Below are 13,444 nucleotides of genomic sequence, written 5' to 3'. Positions count from 1 at the left end.
TTTTTTGTTTAAGTTTCCTTTTGTTGTGCATCCTCTTTCATTGGCTTGTAATGTAAAGTAACTTCTCCCTGTGCAGGGTGTCTTTGTGTGTTCCTCTTCATGCAGCAATTTTCTGAACTAACCTCCGTCTATTGTTTTAAACAATTGATCCATGGGCTAAAATGGGAAAACAGAATAATCCCTCATTTAAATGATCAATGAAAGGGAATGACTAGGGGAAAATGTTGATCACTGCTGCAGCCCTAATCATCCGAAGTGTTACTGCAATTCAGAGAAGGGAGGAAGGGAAGAGATTTACAACATTGGGAACTCCCAGGGAAAGAGGTCTGTAAGGAATGGCTCCCATATGGAACTGGAATGCTTTGTACACCCTGGCTTAGCAATTAAATTTACAAGGTGTTGCTAAGTAGCAATACCCCTGTAAACTCAGCAAATGCTGGAAATGCTGTTACAAAACTAGAGACTTCTTTTATTGCTTCTCACATTTCAATAGGGAGAAAGTCATTAGCAGAAGGCTGTTCTTTGTACAGACTTCCCATTTGGAGAGTTGGGAGGTATATACTGATAAAAGATCTGTGAGAGGATGCATCATGGCCCTCTGGCAGAGGCAGGTTTTTCTACAGAGAGGACAAAATATGGAGCAAAAGAAGTATTTTGATCTAAATTAGAAAGTATGTGTCTAAAATGACTAGTCAGTCATTTACTTACACACACACATATATATACATATACATGTGTACATTTGTTCCCCTTGGAACAAAAACCGCCTTTTAAATTCTTCTCAGTCAAGTTTCACTGACAAACTTGTTTGACGGGCATCAGGGACCTGAGGCAAGTTTCAAGGGAAAAAGTAGCCATCACTCATGCTTCATTGGATTTCTATGACAGAATGATCAAATCCTGTAGAACCTGGCATAAGCACATCATTATCAAACCCTGCTTTAGCATTTCTTAACTGATCACGGAGGCTGAGGTCCTTAGTGACTCCTGTTTTCTGGCACTGTTTGTAGTTATTTGACCTTTTCTCAGTGGATAATCCACACAAAAAGCCCTAATTACTTCCCCAGCTTTGAGCGGTCCAGCACTGTGAATAATCAATGACACTGATTTAGGTATTGCACAATCAGATGCTTATGGTGTTTAAAGAACATTTTTCCATTGACCTACCACAGCCGTAGGACAATACCAAGCACTGAAGTTGCTGTTGTAATCACAAGCTGGCCAAGTGACCTTGGGGGTCTGAAGCTGATTACTAGGGCCTTGATTTGAACAGATATAACACATTTTTAATGATTTCATAATTTTTACTTTCTTAAAACCACACTTGGTCAGGATTCATCCAGCAAGATACTGGTGTACTGACAGAATATCAGAGCAAGACTGGTCTATAAACATAACCAAGTATTTTTTTCTTTCTTAATATCACCTCAATTTTTATTTGGTTGTTAGAAAGCACAGTAACAGGATGTATTTTGCCTTTAAAAAAAAAAAAACAGTCAGGCACTTCAGTATTTCCTTGCTTCAAAAGTTTTCAAGGATAAAAACAGAACAGGAGGAAAAGAAAAGAGAAATTGCCAAGTTATTGCTATAGATTGGGATGTCTGTGAGAGGAATAGGGTGAGGATTCTTAGGAATTAAACAGTCTCTCATTTGCTGGGTTCTTCTCCCCTGTTCATATAACACAAAAATGCAATTCATTATCTTGGGTTATTAGATTTAAGTCTACCACCTGCTCAGTTGTTTCAGCTTTAAAACTGAAAAAAGGAAGCAGTCCTGTTTTGCTTTTTTTAGAGTTAAAGCTTTGAAGAGATTTTTTATAAGGAGCCATTTGCTCAGGTAAAATTTGTGATGGAATACCAGATCATTTGGGGGTGATTGTAAATCACATGAATCTTCCACCAATCAGATAGAAAATTGAAAGTGTTTGGTGGGGATAGGCACAAAAAGAGAAAAAAAGCAATTCTTTTCCCAGCACAAATTTCCTCAGACATATTTTGCGTTTTTTTAACAAAACCTGTTTGTCTCATTGAAAGGACTATATTTCAGCGAAAGACTTAAAGGTTTACTTACTTGAGAATTTTGCAACAATCAACGTGTTTTTTCAGAGAAATCTCAAGCAATTAGAAGGAAACATAGAACAGGGGGAGCACAGTTTGAGGGAAGTCTGTGGGTAGCTCCACCACCTTCCCTCTCCCAAGCAGTAAGCTGGTGGGGTTACTCCTAATATGGCAGCCTCTGAAGCAGAAATAACAGGAAGAAACACTTTTATTGTGGAGTTTTCGTTTTTTCCAATCTTCCTGTCAGGCCAAAAGAGGGAAGATAAACAGAAGTATATAATAGGAGCTAGGATAAAGTTTGTCAAATAAGAACCTTCGTTTGTCTCTGCAAAAAGAAAGCCTGTCCTTTCCTCTCCTTTGAGGACACTACTGCATTTCTGTCCTCCCTCAAATAAAACGTCTTCTTGAGACACCTGCGTATGTTTGCATCCATCCTGATCCAGCCTGAGCAATGATGTCTGGAGGAGTATTTGATGAAGTGCTTGTTCCTCCAGAAAGTTCATATTGTGGAGGCATCACGTGGGCATAGCCTGCTTAGAGCCCACTTTTGAGATGTCAGACAAGCATCATGAATAACATTAACTGTCCTGAAGAGCTGGAACTTTCCACCTGTGTGGCTTTGCTGCAGATGTTCAGGGAAGAGGAACTGAAGGACAAACTTCATCTTTTAGCTGAGAGCTCTTTCCTCACTCGAAGACAGAACAGGAAAGAAAATGCTTACTGCAGAAGAGGAAAAGCATAGTGCTGAAGTTAGTATGGCTTATGAAGTCAAAATAGGCATTGCAGTGAGCTTATAAACAGGGTGAAGCAGTTGTTGGTGCAGCTGTCTTCTGTCCTGCTAATTCACATCCTTCCAGGGTATGTTGTAGTCTCCTTAAATATACAAATTACTGTTGGATGTACTTGTCTGATCAGAGACTGTACAATCCAGGTAGGCACTGCAGGATGGCAGGAGCAGAATGTGTAATTTATAGACAGAAAAATCCCAAAAGGAGACGTAGAAAGTGCTTTGGATAATTTAGCATTGGAGATTTATACTGCTTCTAGTGATTTCAGTTTGCATACCTAAACTCATGAGCAAAACAAACTAACTTCCAGTGATCTTTGCCAATTTAATTTAGTAATATTTTTAGAACAAGATCTTTTGAGCACTGTCTTCAGTGAACTGGACACAAATATGCACGACTATTTCATAAATATTTTCTACATTAAGAATGTTTAGGCTCAAAAAGTGTTTGTTTCTGGGGTGTCACAAACAGTACTAAAACTTTTTTTTTTCAATTGCCCCATAAGTGGTCAACACACTAGTTACAAATTGGTGTAGGCTTCACTCAAAATTTCCCTTTTCTAAAAAAGATATCTCTAATATTAGTTAATCTGAGCTGAAATGGTGTGTGGCAGTGCAACCTCTTTTTTCTACCATGTGCTGTAGTAGAAAATCTATGTGCTGTCAGCCTGCTAGGATATTAGTAGACTTCATTTCACCTCTCATTTATCACGACATCGCTTCAGATGATTGTACTGTTGGCAAAGACCAACTGTGCCCCAAATTCCCGGAAGAGATACAGCTCTGGGAGAGGATTAAGCTACACTTGCTTTTCAGCAGTTCCTGACCAGGGAGAGTTTGAAAACAGCCTGTTAGTTTCTTTTCTCTTCAGTAACTCAATTTCTTCATACCATATGGTTATATTTATGCACTCTGTCGAGTGAGACCTTTAACAGCTTTTAAGTCAGGGATGGTGTCAGTGCCAGAGAAAGAGCAGTTTTCTAGTGAAGCGAATTTGGAGAATTTGCATTCTTTCTAAATGCCATTTTCAGTTCTTTAAAATGTTTTCATTTGAAAACTGCTGAGCCTAATTTTACAAATAGCAGATGATTACAGTAGTTAGTGTTGACTAGGTGAACCTTTTCTTTGTTAATGTATAGACAAATGGTCTTTCCTTAGTGCTGGATTCACTAGTATTAAACCCAGTGGAGATGAAACGTAATTGAAATAAATATTCCTCCTCCCAATTATTCTTTTCTAAATCAGATGAAAATGTGAATGAGGCACTTAGCCTTATTTCCCCCAAGATCAGAAATTCTCAAATATTTTAATTTCTCATGTCTTCAAATTGTGACTAGCCTGCTACCTTCAGTAATTTCCTGAGATGAAAGAAGAATTAGCTACCTCACAGGCTGCCATGGTGGGTGTTAACCTTAACATCAGAACAGCTGAGGACCAGGTGGCTGTTCAGCAGAATTCCTTTAGGAAGGTGTTTTGGTTTTTTTCTTTTTTCCCAGAAGGTCTGAAAATCAAACAAAACCTTGCTAATAATAAAAAAATAAGAACCTATTGCAAAGCTGTGAGCAGTCTTCTCCATCTAACTTTGCTATTTAGGAAATGATATCTAAATAGCAGGCACTTCGTTATCACATTCTCTGTTAGTGCTCAAGAGATACAGTTGCAGAGTGTTTACACACACTGATAAGACTGTTGATTCTGCTGAAAAATAGCATGTTAAGTAGTAACTCAGTTGAATAACAAATTTTTGATTTATTGATTCCAGTCAAATGAGAGCTATGTGATTCATAGTGGAAATACAAATACGGTGGCGCATTTTAGGAATTCACAGGGAGTCAGATCTGAACTCTTACACAGGTTGGTAGCTGCCCCAAGGTTAGATGGTGGCACTTCATTCTGTAATAAGCCTGGTAATTAGTTTACACTGTAATTTTTAAAAGGTGACATAAAAGTGCTGTTTGAATTTTTCAAAACTGTTGTGCAGTTGAACTATACATCGAGACCCTGGCCTGCAGGAGAGGGAGGGGAGTTTGTGCCTCTGCTCAGTGACAAAAATCTGATGGAAGAACCAGCTTTGTTATTTTATACCAAGAGCAAAGATAAATCTTTCATATTTCCTTCCCTTTACACCTCCTGTCCGACGCTTTGTTCTGCTTTGAGTCTTAATGGAGAACAGCACGTGTCTTATGTCTTGTGACACATCTACAGCCGCTTAAAAAAGGCCTTAAAAAAAGCCTTTCACCATTTTATGCTTAATTTACATTTCTACAAAATGCTATTGAATCCTTTCGGAGAACAAATTCTTTAGAAGAATGTATGCTTCCTAAATGTAACATTTGGAATTGCATGTTTCCTAAATATAATGCCCTCATATTTTTCCTACACATGAAATTTATTGCATCATCGGACCTGACTGAAATTTACAGTTACCCATAATGTTATTTTGATATATTGATTTTTTTATTTTTTTTTTGCGTTGTGGAATAGAAAATGTGTTTATGGCTTTGTCCTATGAATATTTCCACAGGAATTTAATCAATAAAGATTTTAATCAAGAAAGTTTTTAGTTCTTTTTTGGCAATTATCTCCCCAAATACTTAATCATTTTGGCAAAAATAATGTTTTGTCCAGATAAATTTCCATTTCAAAGCTTATATGGCTGCTGCTTACTCAGACAGACCAGTCCTGAGAAACCTTTCATTTCATTTCTTATACATGAGGATTCATATACATTTTTCCAACATGAATTTAAGTGCAGCTTTGCTTTGAAAGTTTATTGTTTATTTGTTTATTGTTTATAAGCCTTTTTTAAAAATCAAAAGATACTTAGCAAGTGCCCTGGGCTTCATTTATTTTTTTTTTGGTGTTGGATTTTTTAATTTTCTCAGCCAGTAAAAAAATCCCTTTTTATGTAGAGATCAGTTCCTGTTCTAAAATTAGACAGTGAAATGTTTTACAGACCATTTATGCTACAATCTAAAGGATAAAATCAAAGGGGGAAAAAAGCTGTATAGCCCATCTCAAATCCAGAATATTGTAATAGTTGTTATTGTGGAAATGCATGTAGAAATGGTCCAAGCAAGATTACTTCCTGCTATCACACAGGGATGTCCTTCAGCATGAACAGGATCATTCTGTGAAGATTTTAAATCAGGATAAGACCATGTATTAAGGCTGATTAAAACAAAAAGGTAAAATCTCATTACTTCAGTATTTTTACACAGATTTAAAATACACATTTTAAATACTGCAATTTGGACTCTTTTTTCTGTCTCCTTTACTCACACGGGTAGACATTTATTCCACAGGCATCGAAATCAATAGGACCAGCTGTATAATATTTTTGAACTGGGCTGTTGCCAGGGTGCATATAAATATTTTATTCTGCTCAAAGCTTGGGGAAGGAGACGGAAGTAATAAGGCAATTTTGAGAGGGGTTATTCAGTTTATCAGTGACTCCAATCTTGGAAACTTCCTTTTCATAACCAAAGATGGGAAATTCCTGGCTTTTTATTAGCTGTACTTGCAAAAATTCCGAGAGAAGCAGTCAGGTTGCAATGCCATTTCATAAGCTGGCTTTGAGGAAAGGGGAAAAAAGAAAGAGCTGTCTGTGGAGTGATGTATACCTTCAAGGCCTGTGCTCTGGGTTTTATTCATTTTCTAATTATGGCTTTTCATTCCAGAATTTCTTATAAATGTATCTCAAGAAAATATTGCAGGCTTAATGTAAGCCTGTGTCTTTTCTTATTATGTCTGCTTTGCTTTCAACCAGATTTGCTCTGCCATTTTTATTTTTATTTGCTATGATCAGTATTTAACACAATACTCCAGGACACGCAATTTTTTTTTTGGAAATGTAGAGATTTAAAGTAGTGAATTTGGCCTGAAGCTTAAGCTAGATTTGGGGTTGGGCTGGGGACATTCTTTAGTATACCAACATGTGACAAAAAGAGAAACTGAGGAAGGTGGACATGACTGACTGGCAAGGGGAGAACAATGAGTGGCTTTTAGGATAAGTGGTGGTATTGCTCTATGTGGCTGGTGGTCACTGATCCCAGGTGGTTGCTAGCATGTCCATGAAAAGCAGCTAAAAGGAGCAGACAGTGTTTTCTGTCTCTTTGCTTACTGGTCAGACCCCCATCTGCCTGTCCTTCCTTTTTCTCTGAGCTTCCCAACTAATTTCATCCATGTCTGAGAGAGGAATAAAGGTGTCAAATATATTAAGTTCTTGAAATATTCTTGAAAATTATCAATCATGTAAAGGAAGAAAATCCTGTATCTGCATCTGCATGAGGAAGGGCCATGCTTAGGCCTTACTAGAGAAGCCAGACACCACCCACCAGGCTGTGGAGCAGGAGGTCTCATCTGTCCTGCAAGGAATTTTTGTTATCCACATGATGTGGACTCATAACTTGTTCTCAGAAAAAACATTTGCAGGTCCTTGACAAAAACATACTTATGTTCTGCCTTGATCCTCCCAAATCACTGCATAATGCTGTATTTGAATTGCAGCTTACTTCTGCCCAGCCATATTTTGCAGATTCCTGTTTGTGTGGTCCCTCTGCACTTTACCAAAGACAGCTGCAAAAATAGCCAATGAACTAAAACTATCTCTCTTTCACCTGCTAAATTATGCAATTAAATCAACAGTGCCAATGACTCCTGGATTGCTCTTCTGTCATCCCATACTTAATATTCAGTCTTTGCTTACTCAACAGTATCCACCAAATATCATTTTTTCTGTATTTTTGCATGTATAAGAATGATTCCTTTCTTTCAAGATCTTTTTTATCATGTTGTATTAGTAGAAGGACAGGTATTCTCATTAAGAGAACTGAGAAAACTGATTTTACAGTCTGCAAGCTGAATGGAAATATTGCATCACCCAAAAGTACTCACCATTTCACTGTGAAGTTGCATCCTTCACCCTTAAAAAATAAACATTACCAAAGAAGAATCAGCTTTCTATAATGAAGATGTTTCATTTAGACACCACAGTTTAGAGGAGAGATGTTTAGACCTTCCCTTCCCTCGCTAAATTAAAACATTGTTGAACAACAGATAAAATGTCTTAACTGTCGTGGGAAAGGAAAAAAATCATCAAACTTGGCACGAGTTTTATCCATTTTTTCAGCTGAACCAAAGCTGATTTTTGTGGCGAACAAACATTTTCTTTGCTAACTTGACCCAGTTGTATTCAGTGCTTCATTCTATATGACTGTAGGGCCTTGACAGCATAGTACAGTTAGCCAAACCACTTGCTGTCATTATTGAGAATGATAGCACATGGGAGTTCAACCCTGGTGGTAAGCTTGTGAAGGAAGGAGTGGTGCCTCAGTGCACCAAACCCTGGATATCTGTCCTAGCCAGCCATGGGTAGGTCTCAGATAAACCTGTCATCCTGACAGGCAAATCACTGCTGAAAAGGCTTTGCACTCTGTGGGGCTTAGACTGGTTGATAGGACAGAGCCACCTTCTGATAAGCAGAAGTGCTCTGTTCCCTTTGACTCCTGTGGGCCATCTAGTGCCTCATCTCCCCAGGGTGGGCCAGGCATGTTCACACAGTGGCACCCCTTCTGCCAATATTTTATATTGAAGTGGCTGGGCTGATGTGCTCCCCGCAACTGATGAAGGCAAAGTATTGTGGTACATTCCCTTTCTTAATTGTCAGTTATTCATATTAAAATGAAGCACTTTTATCCTAGTAAAACTACACCTCTGTTGGCATGGGAAGGAGAGGAGGACTGTACTGTATTTTCACTAACAATGTGGTTCAAGTGACACGTGTTTTCTGTGTGGACAAAACACTACTCTTCAGTTCAGTGCCAATACATTATCCTTACTCAGTTCACACTCAAGGTTATACATGTTTAACTGGAAGGGCAGATATAAAAACTGTGTCTTAAAGAGGCCCTTAATGTCTGCAACTGTTAACATCTCAGGCAGCAGTAGTAATTAAACCGCAAGTTTGAAAGTTTTGATTGAATGATTTCAATACACAACATGGATTTGTAATCCTGTGTATAAAAACAAGAGTAGTGAAAGATGGAGACTTCTGCACATCATCTGTTCAATGGTTCTCTATATTAAGAATACTTTACATGTCTTGAAATGAGGTATATTTAACTTCAAAAGGGCCTCATTAAGGTGATCACTTTGACTTTTTTCTCAAACTGTTATCATCATTGTGAATTATTTTCTAGAGTTTTGAACAGAAGCATTCCCAAAGGGAAGACAAATAATTTGATGATGCTGCAAGAGAGGCTTTGCAGTCCTCCTGTTTTGAAGTTCCTAATGATGTGAGTTTCTCAGTGTTTCTGTCCTGGCTGCTGCTCACCCCATTCATTTAGAAGTCATGTGAAGTGAAAAATATCCATAGGCTTTTCTTCCTTTGTGCCTGCTCCCAAGAGCTGTGACCAGATGCAAACATGATGATGTGCCTGTGCATGCCACTGTTTCTAAACTGTAAGCAAAGCAAGAGAAAAGGCTGATTTAGAAAATAAACTCAAGTTGCTTGATGAGTGAAATGTCAAATAGATTCACGTCTGGCAAAGGACTCTTCCTTGTCCATCATCATCCAATCAATGACACTTGAACCTGGTTTGACCAGGTCACCACACCACCTCTGCTCAAAGCAGGGGGAAATTTATAGGTCACCTTTTTGAATGACAATTAGTACAAGAAGATATGGTAATCCTGCTGTCTTTCAAAGTGTTATTGTTTTACCATGCAAAAGTCCCAGTGTACCATGCACAGCAGTACCTGCTCTCTGTGTTCTTTACATGAGGAGAAACAAAAGACCTTTTGAAAACTATCTCCCTAGTGGCTCTTGTCTGATTAGGAAGTCCTCAGGGGATTAGCAGTATGAATTTCACAGCTTGTCCCCCCCACACTCCCTCCCACCCCTCTGCATTAAGGTTAGAAGGATGTGCTTAGATCAAATCAGAAGGAGATTAAAGGAAAAGAAACCCCAGAGCAATTCTCTTTTGCATTTGAATGAATATTTGTAGTCAATAGTCATTTACCATTGCTTTTAAAATATTCTTGAGTTTTAGTGAAACAAACTTCAGATACTGCTATGAGACTGTAATACCTTATACTTCCATTTTAGATTACTTATATCATTTACAGTTAATTTGTTATACTTGTACATATTTGCTGTTGCATGTAATCCTTCAATTTGCTCAAGAGATTTCATCAAGTCCCCAAGAAGATCAAAAGCTTTAAAGGTTTTGTTTGCATTTCCATGTAAGACCTACTACTTTCTTGCTGCAAAATGGCCTAGAGAGCATTCTTTAAACCCATGTTAACTGCCAACAGACAGAGCCTGCAGGGGACATCTTTGAGGTGAGCACGATCAAACAGAAATAAATTTTAACCTCTTGTACAACAAAGTGAGGAAAAAAATCCAATTTCCTATGAAACCCTCACTACATTGCCTCTGAAACCTATTTCACCAAAGACAGTCTTTAAAGAGGTAAATGATGCAAATGGGTTTCCTTAGCAAGGAGTTGTAAACGATGTTTTAAAAAGCATAATATGGTACTAAAGGGAGAAAGATGGGGAAAGGCTGTTCTAAGGTATGTTTGTTTATATCTGGATCTGTTACCAAATTGGTGTAATAAGAGCTGGTCTCTGCACCAGCGTCATCATACTAAGTAATATCATAAGTCAGACCCCTGATTCTTTACAAAGGAAAAAATAAATCCCACTTAATGCAAGTGGGGAGAATCATGGCTGCAGGACTGATATGCAAGTAAAACCACTCTGGATTCATTTTTGCTCTCTTCTACAGCTGAATAGTGTGATTTCTCATTCTGGACACAAATGGAAACCAAACTTGATCCAACACATCTTAGAACTTAAATTAACAGATAGTGAAAATGTAAAATATAAGTGTAGATCACAGAGCAGAAGGTACTCTGAGAGTGGATTTGCTTTTTGAGAGTGCTTGGTTTTCCATGTATGCAGCTGGTGAATTTGCTCCCTTTCAATAGAAACTGCTCAGTTGAAAACACTGTGGCAGATTCAGGCTCACTTGCTCTCTTTGTGTATTTTGTTACGGGAAAAATCCATGGCTAAATGAAACCTATGACAATAATGTATGCAAATAGCAAAGCAATTGTTCATTGCAGCCTTCCTAATTTGGATGAGTGAAGTCAGTCAGCTAAGTGCTTCACCGTAGTGTGGCTTGAGCATGTAGCCCAACATGAAAAGCAAATGTAAAGCGATGGTGTGTGCAGTGTTTAAGAGATGCTCATATGTGGCTCTGTATCTGTGAGTGACCAGAGTCAGCTTCAGATACCTGAGGGTCTTGGGAAAGGTCCCTTTTTCTTCCTCAGCTACCATGGAGACTGGCATGGCTCCCTAACTTGGTGTATAGTTGCCAAGACATTTTCCCTGACAGGAAAACCTCTCTTTCTCTTTTTCCTCTCGCTCCCAGAGCTCACTGGTCTCTCAGTGATGCTGGTTTAGCTGGTTTTGATATTGTGTCCTAAAATGAATCAGTGCAATGACTAAAGGGCTTGCTGTTCTCTATGATTTTCTTTGTTAATAGTGCTTCTGGAGGTATCTAATCTAAAACAACTCACCAATTGACCATATTGCAGAATTGCATTAATGGCTGCCCTTAAGCAACCACTGGAGTAATGAACAGAATGACAAAGGAGAAAATTATCAACGAGGCTGAAACTCTTGAAACTGCCTTTGCTACCAGGAAAAATGCTTCCCTTTCACATTCCTAAACTTAGCAGTTACCGTGATCACTCGCCTTTAACACCGGTTTTGCTGCAAACATACATCTGCCTACAAATAGCACCAGCAATATGGCTTCCAGCTAGTGTTCAGGTCAGATAGGAAGCACGGCCCAGCAAACAAATGCAATCAATGCAGATTAATGATGCCTGCTTTCATTCATGTCTAGGTATTTCATTGATGCAGCTGATAGTCAATCTTTCTTGCTTGTATTTATGCAAGCCACATTTATTTGGTTAGCTTTTGGTTGATTGATTTTGTACTTCTGCTTGTTTGGGTTTTGTTAGGTTTATTTCATTTCATGACAATATAGCTGATTTATTTCTGACAACAGTAGCAGTTTAATGCAAAACATTATTGAAAGCTTCATATAACTTATGTTTTTAATTTCTGCAAATACCACCTAGGTGCTGTAGGGAAAGACACTATATAAATCTTAAAGTTAAATAAATATTTACTGTACAAGTGACTTGTGTTAATGAATATTGCAGAGGAAGCAGAGCATGTAGATTCACCAGGAAACAACTGCACAGAATAAAAGATCTTCCTTGGGTGAGAGCAGATTTGACACATGTTCAGACTCCCTGTGGTTTTATTTCCTCTACTAGGGCCAACTGCGTGGTGGTGCTCACTGGCACTGCCCATGGGTGATGGCAGGAGAGCCTTCACCAAGGGGTGATCATCATGAAGGGTCGAGTTCACACCTTAAAGGGACACATACAAAAAGTGACATGGAAGGGAACTGCTGGTAAAGTCCTCTCAGCTAAAACAATACAAAGAGAAACTGAAAAAAATATGGTCGAAATAGAAGACCAAAGGCACAGATGTCCTTTCCACTTGAACATTCCTGCTCATCTGTCTGTTGTCTGCATTTTTGTACCTCATTCTGCAGTGCAGTACCTTAAAACCTTCTAGAATTCAAAAGAAAAACTGATTTATGTATCTCTTCTTTCATCTTCATCAAAGGAATCAAAAAAAGTCCAAACTGCTGGGCCTTGTTTTCGTCGGTCCTGTTTCACAGTCACACAGTCTGGGTGGCCAGTACCACAAAAAGCATTGTTCTATTCTCGTTTTTTAATCCTTTGTGTACCTTTTGTTGCATGATTTTATTTTCTCTTTCATTCAACAGCTCAATCTACCAATAGTAAAACACCTGAGTTTATGCAAATTATCATTTTTTTTAGTTTTATTGCTTCACTTTTTTTCCCCTCACTTTATCTGAATTTCTTCACTTCCTTGGTACAACCATCACCTTAATTTAAGAGATGAATAAAATGTGAACGCTATGGTTCTTTGCTGGGTCCTTTCGTGTGCTTTGAACTTTGAACAAATAAGCAACAAAAACTGGGGCATTTTTGTTACCTGTGCCATTCTCTTACATGTCCCCCTGGTAGTTTTTTTAAATGGTTGTTTGTATTTTTTTGCCATGCTTGCAGGCGAAATGGTGTATCTAAGTTATTTTAAATTAATCACTATAGCTTGGAGTCATCTCATGGCCAGTAAAATTGTACATTTCATTATTTAGTCTGGCAACACTCAGAAACAAGATTCTTTTTTTATTATTATTGGTACATGAAAGACCAAAAATGAGGGATAATTCAGTAACAAGGGAGGTTGTAAGATGTGAGGATTTTCATTTTTGAGAGCATTTCATAAAGTCTGTGTTCCAAGATGGTGCATTTCTGTTGTTAATTTAGTGGAACAAACAATGATAAAGTATTTGTGAAGACAGAGGGAGTCTAATCAGCAATAGTAGTTCAAAGTATTCCCTGCCATTATCTGGAAGCTGGCCGTTGGGTAGGTGGTGAAATATCCCTTGGATAAAATTCAGCCTGTATCTGCATCTTTG

The sequence above is a fragment of the Manacus candei genome, unplaced genomic scaffold (assembly GCF_025592945.1).
Source record: "Manacus candei isolate 608988 ecotype Guabito, Panama unplaced genomic scaffold, ASM2559294v1 h1tg000072l, whole genome shotgun sequence".
In the NCBI taxonomy this organism is placed as follows: domain Eukaryota; kingdom Metazoa; phylum Chordata; class Aves; order Passeriformes; family Pipridae; genus Manacus; species Manacus candei.
The sequence above is the reverse complement of the archived record's forward strand: the minus strand, read 5'-3'. Positions refer to the sequence as shown.